The sequence below is a fragment of the Manis pentadactyla genome, chromosome Y (genome assembly GCF_030020395.1).
Source record: "Manis pentadactyla isolate mManPen7 chromosome Y, mManPen7.hap1, whole genome shotgun sequence".
Taxonomy (NCBI): domain Eukaryota; kingdom Metazoa; phylum Chordata; class Mammalia; order Pholidota; family Manidae; genus Manis; species Manis pentadactyla.
Window position 1 is genome coordinate 22,227,750 of NC_080039.1, and position 14,780 is coordinate 22,242,529.

The 14,780-nt window shown below is 41.3% G+C and overlaps 1 protein-coding gene across 3 annotated transcripts in view; it reads right to left on the minus strand.

The window, feature by feature from the left end:
- Nucleotides 1-14,780, minus strand: part of LOC130682131 (probable ubiquitin carboxyl-terminal hydrolase FAF-X) — a 165,887-nt gene that overhangs the window by 59,914 nt on the left and 91,193 nt on the right. The gene's annotated exons all lie outside the window — the stretch shown is intronic.

Here is a 14,780-nt window from a genome sequence, read left to right on the forward strand (position 1 = left end):
GCTGAAGATTTCAGCTGCTTTGGAGAACAGGCATCCTATACCGGCCCCCCAAGACAACAGCAAAGTAGGAGCTTGAAAGACTTCCCAGCAGTGGGAGGACCGCCAGAGGGGCAAGATTTACATAGAACTCTCTGTTAAGAAAAGGCAGGTCAACAGGTTTGGAATTCGGGAAGCCACAGGCGCTCCAACCCCCTCGCTGCCCTCAGCTCAACAGGTGAGGAATTCTGGGAAGCCACAGGCGCTCCAACCCCCTCGCTGACAAGGCATTCTTGAGGCTCCTTGGAGGCGAGTGGCCTGTGGCCAGCCAGCAGTACGGTCAGACATGCTCCCATATAGGCAGAGGGAGACCCTCCTTACTTTGTCAGCCCTGTTTCAGGCCAGCTGGGAAACTATGTGCAGGAGCCAGCCCCTGGAGTTCTTTCCTCCCAGGAGGATCTGTTCCCTCCAGCTTGTGCCCCACCATTTTTGCAGGGCAGGTGGAGGGCAGCTCTGGCCATGACTGCTCCAGCACTGAAGCATCGAGGCTCCACCCTGCACATGCCACCTGCAGTAGGCCTACTTTTCCTAGCAACGGAGGCAGATGTTGCAGTAAGAAACACAGAGGGACACCTGCCAAGATTTTGAAGCCTTTTTTTGGTTCAGCTGGGGAAATACTGCGGGAGTCAGCCCAGGGAGCTCCTTCCTCCTGGCCGGACCTGCAGCCCCCCACCATTGCTGTATGCCAGGTGAAAGGAAGCTCCGCTCACGGCAACTCCAGCAGTGCAGACGCATTTTCTTTTTGCACCTGCGAACAGCCGATGCCCACACAAGCTCAGCTGGTATCCGTGTACCACAAGACAGGCAGAAAGTCACCCCACACATTGCCCAACAACAGCTAGAACTCCTGCACAGTAAGGTGAAGTGTATTGAGTTTCTGGGCACAAGAAGGTGTTTCTCCATGAATCTATGACTCCATTGATAACACTAAAAAAATGAATCAGCAGAAAAATTTTGCCCAAACAAAACTGCAGGACAAAATGCAAAAGGGTTGAGAGAACCTGAAACAGTCTTCTTGATAAGTATTTCGAAATACAAGTCATAAACATGCTCATGGAGCTACAGAGAAATACTCAAGATGTCGGGAAGGACTTCAAGAAAGAGAAAGACACTGTGAAAGATACAGTATCTGAAATGAAACATACAATGGAGAGATTTCAAAGTGGATGACATAAAGTAGAGGAGATCGTAAATGAAATAGAAATCAGAAAACAGGAAAACAATGAAGCCAGAAAACAGGAAAAAGGGACCTCTAGGAATGAAAGCATAAGAGATCTGTGCAAACAATCCAAATGAAACAATAATCTCAATGTAGGGGTACCACAAGAACAATAGAGAGACAAAGGGATAGGAAGACTCTTTGGGGAAATAACTGCTGAAAATTCTCCCAATTGGGGGAAGAGAATAGTCTCTCAGGTCATGGAAATACAAAGATCCCCCAACACAAGGAACCCTAGGATGACACCACCAAGACATATAATAATTAATATGGCAAAGATCAGGGAGAGAATACTGAAAGCGGCCATAGAGGGGAAAAAAGACACCCTGATGTTGTCAGCAGATTTCTCAGTAGAAACCTTACAGGCAGGAATCGAGTGGCATGGCATGATATATTTAGTACAATGAAGCAGAAGGGCCTTAAACCAGGAACACTCTACTTGGCAAGATTACTATTTGCATTTGAAGCGGAGATTCAACGATTTCAATAAAAGCGAAAGTTTAGGGAATTCATCACTCACAAACCATCTTTACAGTGAATTTTCAAGAGACTGCTCCAGATGGAAGTACTCCTATGGCTAAATAGCCATCACGAGAGAAAATAATAAAACCACAGTAAAGGATGTAGACCAATTAATTACTAACCAATGCAAAATTAACTGGACTGCCCACCAAGTCAGTCAAGGACTACACACAAGACGAAGTCAGTCAAGGACTACACACAAGAGTACAGAATATGACACCTTAATATATGTAAGAGTGGAGGAGGGAAGGAAAAGGAGGAAGAAAAAAAAACCTTTAGATTGTGTTTAAAATAGTATAAGCGAGGTAAGACAGACTTTTAGAGAGTAAGGAAAGCTGCCTTTGAAAGTTTGGTAACTACAAGTTTAAAGCCCACAACGGCAGTAAATACATATCTATCAGTAATTACCCCAATTGTAAATGGACTGAACACACCAATGAAAAGACAAAGAGTCGCAGAGTGGACAAAAAATATAGACCCATGTACAAGCTGCCTAGAAGAGACTCACTTCAAACCCAAACACATATACAGACTTAAAGTAAAGGGGTGGAAAAAGATACTCATGCAAACAATAGGGGGAAAAAAGCAGAAGCTTCAGTCATTACATCATAAAAATACATTTCAAAATTAAGTAACAAGACACAAAGAAGGACATTACATGATGATAAAGTGGTCAGGAGTCCAACAAGAGTATATAACCATTATAAATATCTATGTACCCAACATAGGAGCACCCAAATATGTGAAACAAATATTGACAAAATAAAAGAAACAGAATGCAATGCAGTTATCTCAGGAGACTTCAACACACCTCACACTCCAGATCAACCCAACAGAGGCACTGAACAATGCATTAGGAACAGCTGAACCCAGCAGACATCTACAGAACAGTCCACCAAAGGCAGAAGGGATAACACATTCTTCTCAAGTGCACATGGAACATTTTCCAGAATAGGCCACAAAAAGAGATCAGTAAGTAAATTTTAAAAACCCACAAACACATGGAGGCTTAACAACATCGATCAGTGACCAAATTAAAATAGACAGCAAACAGTATATGGAGACAAATGACAACAACTCAACATCCCAAAACTTGTGGGACACAGCAAACGCAGTTTGAAGGGGATAGCACACAGCTATACAGGTTTACGCCAATGAACAAGAACAATCCCTAATGAACAGTCTAAACTCTCAAGTAATGAAACTACAAAAAGAAGAACAAATGAGGCCCAAAGTCACTAGCAGGAGAGACTTGATAAAGATCAGAGAATAAAAAAGTAAAGCTTAGAAGAATAAAACAATAGAATCAATGAAATGAGCTGGTTCTTCAAGAAAATAAAACAGATAAACCCCTAGACAGACTCATCAAGAAAAAAATAAACTATACACATGTAAATGCCATCAGAAATGAAAAAGGAAAAATCACGACAGGCACCTTGGAAATACAAAAATTGTAAGAGAATATATGAAAAATTATACACCAACAAACTGGATAACCTAAGAAATGGACGACTTTCTCGAAAAATACAACTTTTAAGACCGGCCCAGGAAAAACCAGAAAATCTGAACAGACCAAATACTAGCAATGAAATTGAATTGGTAATCAAAATATTACCTAAGAATAAAACCCCTGGACCAGATGGTCTCATACTGAATTTTTTTTATAAAGGTATCACTAAAATACAATCTTGTGAAGGTTTCACATGAGGAACATTGTGGTTACTACATTCCTCCCTATTATCAAGTTCCCTTCACGTAACCCACTACAGTCACTGTCCATGAGCACAGTAAGATGCAGGAGTTAGCAGTTGTCTTCTCTGTGCTATATTGCCTTCCCTGTGACCATCCATATTGTGCTTCACAGCTGAATTTTTAGCAAACACTTACAAAAGACCCAATATCCATCCTTCTTAAAGTCTTCTAAAAAGTACAAAAGGAGAGAATACTTCCAAACTCATTCTATGAGGCCAGCATTACAGTGCAAAAAAGGGAAAATTACAGACCAATATCCCTGATGAATGTAATGAAAAAACCCTCAACAAAATATTAGCAAACAAGATTAAAAACTACATCAAAAAGGTCATGCATCATCACCGTATGGGATTTATTCCAGGGATTCAAGGATAGTACAATATCTGAAAATCAATCAACATCACACACATTGACAAAGAGGACAAAAATCAACACGATCATCTCAATTGATGCTGAAAAAGCATTCTACAATACTCAACACTCATCCATGACAGAAATTCTCAATTAAAAGTGCATAGAGGATATGCAACTCAGCATAGCAAAGGCAATGCATGAAAAACCCACGCCCTACACTCCCCACTCTGCCGAGCACTCCCCAGGTTCACTCCCCCGTGCCTGCTGACTTGCTGTGCAGGTAGGAATGTTCACTCAAAAGCTGAAATATATTTCACTAAGATCAGAAACAAAACAAGAATGCTCAATCTCCCCACTTTTATTCAACAAAGTACTGGAGGTCCTAGTCACGGCAATCAGACAACAAACACAAAGATATAAAAGGCTTCCTAAGTGTTAAGGAAGAAGTTAAACTTGTCAGGGTTTTCAGATGATATGCTATTATACATAGAAAACCTAAAGACTCCACCAAAAAACTGAATGCAGCAAAGGTCCAGGATACAAAATTAACACAGAATCTGCTGCTTTCCTATATTGTAAGCATAAACTAGCAGACAGAAAATCAGAAAAACAACTCCATTAACAATTGCAGCAAAAATACCTAACCAAGCAGCTGAAAGACCTAAACACTGAAAATTACAAAACACTCATAGAGCAATTAAATAACAATAAATGGAAACCTATCCTCTGTTCATGGATAGGAAGAATAAATGTTGTCAAAATGACCATCATGCCTAACACAATCTACAGTTTCCATGCAATCCCTATCAAATACCAACGGCATTCTTCAACAAACTAGAACAAACAGTTCTAAAATTCATGTGGAACCACAGAAGACCCTGAAGAGCCAAAGCAATCCAGAGAAGGAAGAACAAAGCTGGGGGATTATGCTCCCTACAGAAACCAAGACAGTATGGTACAGGCACAAGAACAGACCCATAGATCATTAGAACAGAATAGAGCCCTGATGTAAACCCACACATATATGGCCAATTCATATATGATAAAGGAGCCATTGGTATAAAATGGGGAAAAGACAGCCTCTTCGACAATTCATACTGGCAAAAATGGACAGCTTACATGTAAGAGAATGAAACTGGATTACTGCCTAACTCCATTTAGAAAACTAAACTCAAAATGGATCAAAGACCTTTGTAAGTCACAAAAAGTAAAACTCTTTGAAGAAAACATAGGCAAAAATCTCTTGAATATAAATGTGAGCAACCTTTTACTGAACACATGTCCTTGGGCAAGGGAAACAAAAGCAAAAATGAACAAATGGGACTACATCAAACTAAAAAGCTTCTGTTCAGCAAAGGACACCATCAGCAGATCAAAAAGGCATCCTACAAATGTATTCCTTAATGACTTATCCCATAAGGGGTTAATTTAACACCCAAAATATGTACAGAAGTCAACAGGGAAAAACTTACAAAGACAGCAATCTAGTCCAGGTGGCTCCCTTCTGTTGCTCTTCTTAGCAAAGACAACAGAAACTCCCTTAATTTCCCGCTCCCCTACACGCCCCACTCTGCCGAGCACTCCCTAGGTTCATTCCCCAAACTCTTCACTCCTCGATTGCTCGCTTGCTGTGCATGTAGGAATGTTACAGATACAGAAGCAGAAAGATATATATTGCTCCCTTTGCCCCTGTTCAGGGCTCAGACTTTTGGGAGATTACTTCCCTCTGAGCCCGCCGGTGTGAAGTAAAGCCTCAACACTCCAAGACGACCGAGTGCCGCCTGGTTCTTCCGTCAATGATAGGAGTCTGGTACGGGTTTTTTCATTATTTTCCGTAACAAAGTCAAACAACTCAATACCCAAAACCAAGCAACCAGATGAAGAAATGGGCAGAGGATGTGAATAAGAGTCTTTTCCAAAGAAGAAATTCGGACAACTGACAGGAAGGTGAAAAGATGCTCCACATCGCTAATCATATGAGGGTGAAAGTAGTAACCACACTGTTTTTCTTGTGAAACCTTCGTAAGAGTTCACTTCATATCAATAAAAAATGCCGTAAGATATCACTTCAATCAGTTAAGATGGAGAGGGAACAACTGTTCTCTCCTCTCCGCAGTTCCTGATGCATAACTGGTTGGGTATTTTGGGGTGACTGCCAGTTACCACAGAGGCTAGCCCACAGACGTGCTCCTGGTGCAAGGGGCGGGGAAGGGAGAACAGTCAAGAGCAGAGAAGGGAAGCTTGGAGAGCCAGTAGGGAACAAAGTCTGTCAGAGGGAAGCGATGGAGCCCTGGCGCTAGGAGAGTATTAAGCCCATGCTGGGAAGCAGGGGGAAGCAGCGCCAGAGCCAGGAGAGACTGAGACCTACTGCCTTGAGAGTACAAACTCGTTTTTAAGCCCTACAACTTGCTCTTCTCTTTACTCGGTCTCAGCAGAGCAGGAATGCGTGCACACGTGTGCGTGCATGCGTGTGTGTCTAAAACATTACCTTGTGTACCTTATGTACATATACCTTTTAGTTTATCAAGGACACTTCAGTAAGGCAGAGGAAACCAAACAAAAATTCCTGTATCTGCTTTCTCAAAATTTTGTAATAAAAATAGAACGTATCAAAGAAGCTTATTACTCTGTAGTGGTAACTTTAGCACTTGTAACCATTTTGCCAAATTTGGAAAAAATTCCAAGTATAGTTAAACCTCTGTTAAAGAAACCTAATAATAACGTGATTGCACTTAAAGGAAAAGGAAAAAGAAGCAGAGAACGCAAAAGAAGTTACAGGGAAGAACCTATATGGAGAATTAAAAAAAAAAAGCAACGAATACAGTTGGTATTTATTCAAAATTAATCACTTTTAAATTCCAAGGTCAAAATACAACCAAATAAAAGATACGACAGTCATAGGGCATAAATACCCAACTAAACACTGGCATTTATTAAATGCCTTAAGAAATGAATTTTAAAGATGCAGTGAAAATTAAACTGCTTGAGAAGAAAGTTGGAGTGGCTATAATTCAGAGCAAAATAGAGAGCAAGGAAAATTATCAGGGAAAAAAAAGGGTCATTGTGGAGTAAGTGGTAGTTTCCAGAATTTACCGCCTGGCATATGAATGGATGTTTACTGCTGCAGCCTCAGGTGGTTCTGGGCAAGTAGTGGAGATAAAATGGCCATTCTCTCCTCCCCTCAGTTCCTGGAACCTAACTGGTCTGCTGCCTGCCATCACCAAGGAGCGGCTCATAGAGTTCTTCCAAGAAGGGGAGGGTGGGAAACCAGAGTGTGCTGTGGCTGCACGAAAACGGCGCACAGAAAAGCACTTTGCTAGCATGGAGTGCGGAGAAAGTGTTAGGCAGGAAAATAGATCTGGGCAGGGTGGAAAGAGAAAAAAAGGCCAGGGAAGTCCATTAAAAAGACCCAGAGTTAATGAATTAAAGCTTGAAAAGCCAAGAGCTACTTGGCCTGGAATGTTTGAATATTGCCCAGATAAAGGAAGGTACTTCGGCATAGCCCATCTTTATTATGTTAATCATCTGGGCCCAGTTTATTTTTTACCTTTACCTACATGCTGTTTTTCTCTCCTTTCACCACTGATCAAGTAGTTTGTTTCCTAGGCAATTCATTTACTATGCTGGTCCTGCCATAAACAACATAGTAAAAAGCAAGAAGGATTCTATCTTAAAGACTGTATTTTAATACCCAAGAAGTTAAGTAAGATTCTTAACTAACTCTTTAGCAAACAGACAATAACTCATCCCACCTTGGGGCACAGGGCAGGCAGTCTTAATTGATATGCTCCCAAACCAGTAAGCTGCTATCCTGGGAGGGGGCCAGAGCAGTAAACTTCTTATGTCAATTTTGAGAATTACCCAGAGGACTGGTAAGAGACTCTGTGTCTCAAAAAGATAAACATCTTGAGGAGAAGACCACTTAAGTTCACCCTTCTAGCTCTCTGTCACATTCCTGAAAAATCCTTAAAAGGAGGAATCCCCAACCTTTCAGGGCGCCTCCCCTCCCTGAGGTTGCCTGTATTTTTTCTCTCTGTAAGTAACTTTAAAACTTTCACTGTTTCACTACTGTGTCTCTGCCCTTCCAATTCTTTGTTCCAGGAGGGACAAGAACCAAGGAAAATACACAATGCCCCCCTAACAAAGGTAGTGCGGGAAAGCACTGGTGTTGAGATAGGTAGACAAATTTGTGTTGCGTTGGTGTAGACTTTCCGTTCTGCATGACAAGAAAACGTACTAGAGCTCTTCTACTTACAGGGCACAACCATGTAAATATATCTAACACTATTTACCTGAGACTTAAAATGGCAAATCAAATTATTTTATACTTTTTAGCATAGTAAGAAAGGAAGGATTCCATCTTAAAGCTAAGATTCCATTTTTAAAAGCCAGGAAGTTAGGAAGTAAGAATCTCCACATATTTCAGCAAACAGACAAGAACTCAGTCCACTTTGGTGGCAGGGCAGGCAGCCCAGACTAAGGTTCCCAGAGGGGAGCTGTTCCCCTTGTGAGGAACTTATACTTGTGTTAAGTTAATTTTGCAGAATTACCTAGAGGACTGATAACAGAAGTGACTTAGTGTATCACACTAGAGATAAGCATTTTTGAGGCCACTTTACAAGTTCATACCCACTGGCCCTTTGAAAAATCCTTAAAAGAAGGAACCCCTAGGGGATTCAAGATGGCGGCACGAGAGGTGAGACAGTCCAAAAACCACAGATAGTATGAAGATATAGCGAACACAACTAACTCTAGAACAGCAACAGGAAAGAAGGCTGCACCCGACTGCATAGAGACCCTCAAGGAAGAGGGTAACGTACCAAAGCCTTGATCCAGCAGGACCTAAGCCCTTCCACCACCCTAGTTCACCAGCAGGAGGAAGAGAAATGGAGCAGGGAGGGGGTGGAAGCCCAGAACTGCTGAACACCCATCCCCGGAGGCCTACTTTGGAAACCAAATCTACATTGTATGGTGCCCTGGAGGTTGGTGGGGTTGGGGAGCAGGGACAGGTGGAGTGCTTGAGAGACTGAGATTCCGGCCCTTTGTGCAGGGTAAGAATCCCCACCTGGCCGCTCTGGGACAAAGGAAAGGCGTGTGGTCTAAGAGGCTTCCTTGCAGCAAGATGGCTGCTGAAGGTGCAGGGTTTGCACGGAGCTTGCTGCGCGGGAGAAGGGAGAGGCAGACAAGATTGTCCGCGGGCGCTCTGCCCAGCAGATTGGGAACTTTGAGGAGCTTCGGGAGGTCCAATCCCCCTAGCTGGCTACTCAGCTTGGAGGCCCCCAACACTGACACTCAGACTGCTGCACCTTCTCCTGGCCTGCCGGCACCTGCTCACAGACCAGCAGTCACTGCTGGCATCAGGCCAGCCGGAGGGAGGCCCCTAGAGACGCCAAGCACGGAGGGTTACAACTGTGTGCTTGGCCCACTGGCTCTGACACTGGAGACGCACTGCAGCCGGAAAGCAGTGTCAATTTAGCTCTTTCCTCCTCCCAGGCTCCAGCACCACTCCCCTATGACCCCCATCCTCACGTAGTGGCTGAGCAGCTCCAGAGACTAGAGCTTCTGGACACTAGAGGGCACCACACAAAACTGGCCAAATGAAACTGAACTCACCAGTATTCCTGAAAGAGAGTTCGAAGTAAGAACTATAAACATGCTTACGGAGGGGCAGAAAAATATTCAAGAACTCAGGGATGAATTTAAGATGGAGATTCAATCATCAAGACACTCCGTACCTGAAATGAAACATGTGAGGGATTTAAAAGAAGATTGGATGTAGTAGAAGAGACGGTAAATGGAATAGTAATTAGAGAAGAGGAATACAAAGAAGATGAGGCACAGAGAGAAAAAATAATCTCTAAGAATGAAAGATCATTGAGACGACCGTGTGACAGTTCCAAACGGAACATTACTCTCCTAATAGGGGCACCAGAAGAAGAAGTGAAAGAAAAAGGGACAGAAAGTGTCACTGAGGAGGCAATTGCTGAACACTTCCCCAATCTGAGAAAGAAGACAGTCTCTCAAGCCATCGAAGTGTTAGGCAGACCTCCCAACACAAGGGATCCAAGGAAGACAACACCAAGACATAAAAAATAAAGTGGCAAAGATCAAGGATAAGGACAGACTTTTAAAAGCAGCTAGAGAGAGAGAAAAGATCACATACAAAGGAAAACCCATCAGGCTATCATCAGAATTCTCAACAAAAACCTTACAGGCCAGAAGGGAGTGGCATGATGTATTTAATGCAGTGATGCAGGAGGTCCTAGGACCAAGAATACTCTACCTGCCAAGGTGATCATTTAAATTTGAAGGAGAGATTAAACAATGTTCCGATAAGCAAAAGCTGAGAGGATTTACCTCCTACAAACCACCTCGACAGTGCATTTTGGAGGAACTACTACACATGGAAGTATTCCTAAGGCTAAATACATTTCACCAGGCAAAATAAAACCACAGCAAAGTAGAACAATTAATTACTGAACAGATGCAAAATCAAATCAACTACCCCCAAAGTCAATCAAGGGATAGACAAAGAGCTCAGAATATCACACCCAACATATAAAGAAAGGGAGGAGGAAGAAAAAGGAGAAAAAAACAAAAAACAACTTTTAGGTTCTGTTTTTATTAGCACAGAAAGTGAGTTAAATTAGACTGTCAGATAGTAAGGGAATTACCCTTGAACCTTTCATAACCACAAATCTAAAGTCTGCAATGGCAGTAAGTACATACCTATCAATAATCACCCTAAATGTAAAGGCTCTGAAGGCACCAATCAAAACACAGAGTCACCGAATGAATAAAAAAACCAGACCATCTATATGCTGCCTGCAAAAGACTCACTTCGAACCCAAAGACATACACAGACTGAAAGTAAAGGGATTGAAAATGGTATTTCATGCAACTAATAAGGAGAAAAAAGCAGGAGTTGCAGTACTTGTATCAGACAAAATAGACTTCAAAACAAAGAAACTCACCAGAGACAAAGGAGGACATTACATAATGATAAAGGGGGCAGTCCAACAAGAGGAGAGAACTATTATAAATATCGATGCACCCGAAAGGGGATCATCTACATACGTGAAACAAATACTAACAGAACTAAAGAGGGAAATGGAATGCAATGCACTCATTCTAGGAGACTTCAACACACCACTCACTCCAAAGGACAGATCAACCAGACAGAAAATGAGTAAAGAGACGGAGGCACTGAACAACATATTACAACAGACGGACCTAACAGACATACACAGAACAGTACATCCAAACGCAACAGAATGCACATTCTTCTCAAGTGCACATGGAATGTTTCCCAGAATAGACCATACACGAGGCCACAGAAAAAAACCTCAGCAAATTCAAAAAGACTGAAATTGAACAAACCAGCTACTCAGATCCCAAAGGTATAAAATTAGAAATAAATTAACACAAAGAAAATGAAAAAGCACACAAACACATGGAGGCTTAATAACATGCTTCTAAATAATCAATGGATAGATTATCAAATAAGAAGAGATCAAGCAAAATACGGAGACAACTGAAAAAAACAACTCAATACCACAAAAATCTGTGGGACAAAGTGAAGGCCGTGTGAGCTGCAAATATTACAATACAGGCTGACAACAGGAAAGAAGAACAGCCAGAAATGAACAGTCTAAACTCACTAGACCGTTTTTGAAACTAGAAAAAGAAGAACAAAGTGAGGCACAAAGTCAGTAGAAGGAAGGACATAATAAAGATTGAAGCAGAAACAAATCAAATAGAGGAGAATAAAACAACAGAATCAGTGAAACCAGGAGCTGATCCATCAAGAATATAAACAAAATAGATAAACCCATAGGCAGATTTACCAAGAAAAAATGAGAGTCTACACACATAAACAGAATCAGAAATGAGAAAGGAAAAATAACTATGGAGACCACAGAAATACAAAGAATTATGAGAAAATATCATGAAAAATTACATAGTAACAAACCAGATAACGTAATAGAAATGGAACCAGGAAGAAACGAAAATCTTAACAGACCAATTGGCAGCAATGTAATGGAACTGGTTATCAAAAATACCTAACAACTAAAGCCCTGAACCAGATGACTTCCCCCCTCCGAATTTTATCAAACATTCAGTGAAGACCTAAAACCAATCCTCTTTAAAGTTCTCCAAAAAGGAGAAGAGGAGGGAATACTTCCATACTCATTCTGTGAGGCCAACATCACTGTAATACCAAAAACAGGCAAAGACCCCACCAAAAAAGAAAACTACAGACCAATATCGCTGATGAACACAGATGCAGAAATACTCAATAAAATATTAGCAAACCGAATTCAAAAATACACTGAAAGGATCATCCACCATGACCAAGTGGGATTCATCCCAAGGATGCAAGGATGGTACAACATTCGAAAATCCTTTAACATCACCCACCATGTCAATACAAAGAAGCACAAAAACCACATGATCATCTCCATAGAGGCTGAAAAAGCATTATACAAAATTCAATGTCCATTCGTGATAAAAACTCTTAACAAAATGGGTAGAGAGGGCATATACCTCAAAATAATAAAGTCCGTATATGACAAACCCACAGGCAACATTATACTTAATGGCGAGAAGCTGCAAGATTTTCCCCTAAGGTCGTGAACAAGACAGGGATGCCCACTGTCCCCACTGTTATTCAACATAGTACTGGAGGTCCTAGCAATGGCAATCAGACAACAAAAAGAAATCAAAGGCATCCAGGCTGGTAAGGAACAAGTCAAACTGTCCATTTGCAGATGACATGACATTGCACAGAAAATAACCCTAAAGAAAACACTCCAAAAAACTACTACAACTAATGTCTGAACTCAGCAACGTTGTAGGTTACAAAATTAATACACAGAAATCTGTTGCATTTCTATACACTAATGATGAGCAAGCAGAAAGAGAAATCAGGAAAACAATGCTTTTCACAATTGCATCAAAAAGAATAAAACACCTCGGAATAAACCTAACCAAGGAAGTGAAAGACCTATACCCTGAAACTACAAGACTCTCCTAAGAGAAATTAAAGAGGACATGAACCAATGGAAAATCACCCCATGCTCTTCACTAGGAAGAATTAATATCGTCAAAATGGCCACCCTGCCTAATGCAATCTACAGGTTCAATGCAACCGCTAACTAAATACGAACAGCAGTCTTCAACGAACTGGAACAAATGGTTCTAAAATTCATATGGAAACACCAAAAAACCCCGATTAGCCAAAGCAGTCCTGGGAAGGAAGAAGAAATCAGAGGGATCTCTCTTCTGAAATTGAAGCTCTAACACAGAGCCACAGTAATCAAGACAATCTGGTACTGGCACAAGAACAGACCCATAGTCCAATGCAACAGACCAGAGGGCCAAGATATAAACCAAACATATATGGTCAGTAAATATACGATAAAGGAGCCATGGATATACAATGGGGAAATGACAGCCTCTTCAACAGCTGGTGATGGCAAAACTGGACAGCTACATGTAAGACAAGGAAACAGGATTATTGTCTAACCTACACAGAAAAGTAAACTCAACATGGATCAAAGACCTGAATGATGAGTCATGAAACCATAAAACTCTTAGAAAAAAACTACAGACAAAAACCTCTTGGACATAAACACGAGCAACTTCTTCATGAACGTATCTCCCCAAGCAAGGGAAACAAAAGCAAAAATGAACAAGTGGGACTATATCAAACTAAAAAGCTTCTGTACAGCAAAGGACACTATCAGTAGAACAAAAAGACATCCTACAGTATGGGAGAATGTATTCATAAATGACATATCCGATAAGTGGTTGTCATCCAAATTATATAAAGAGCTCACACACCTCAACAATCAAAAAGCACATAATCCAATTAAAAAATGGGCAGAGGAGCTGAACAGACACTTCTCTAAAGAAGAAATTCAGATGGCAAACAGACTAATGAAAAGACACTCCACATCGCTTGTCATTAGAGAAATGCAAATTAAAACCACAATGAGTTATCACCTCACATCAACTAGGGTGGCCAGCATCCGAAAGACAAACAACAGATGTTGGCGAGGATGTGGAGAAAGGGGAACCCTCGTACACTGCTGGTTGGAAAGAAAACTAATTCTACCATTGTGGAAAGCTGTATGGAGGTTCCTCAAAAAGCTCAAAATAGAAATACCACTTGACCCAGGAATTCCACTCCTAGGAATTTACCCTAAGAATGCAGCAGTCCCATTTGAGAAAGACATATGCACCCGTATGCTTATCACAGAACTATATACAATGAAAAGAACACAGAAGCAACCTAAGTGTGCAACAGTACATGAATGCACAAAGATGTGGTACACATTCAGCCATAAGAGGAAAAGAAATCCTACCATTTGCAACAACATGGATGGAGCTAGAGGGTATTGTGCCCAGTGAAAATAGCCATGCAGAGAAAGACAAGTATCAGATTATTTCACTCATCTGTGGACCATAAGAACAAAGACAAAAAAACTGCAGGAACAAAACAGCTGCAGACTCACAGAACCCAAGAATGAACTAACAGGTACCAAAGGGAAAGGGGCTGGGGAGATGGGTGGGGAGGGAGGGACAAGGTGGGTAAACGGGCATTATGATTAGCACACATAATGTAGCGGATGGGGGGACACGGGAAAAGCACTATATACAGAGAAGACAAGTAATGATTCTATAGCATCTTACTATGCTGACGGACAGTGAATGTAATGGGGTATGTGGGGGACTTGATAATAGGGGAGTGCAGTTGCCATAATGTTGTTCAAGTAACTGTACACTAATGGTATCAAAAAAAAGAAAGAATCCTTAAAGAACTGAATTCAGCAAAGCTGTTAAAGTACAAAATGAATAAAAATCATAAAAAGTGAATCCCACCTACATGAGC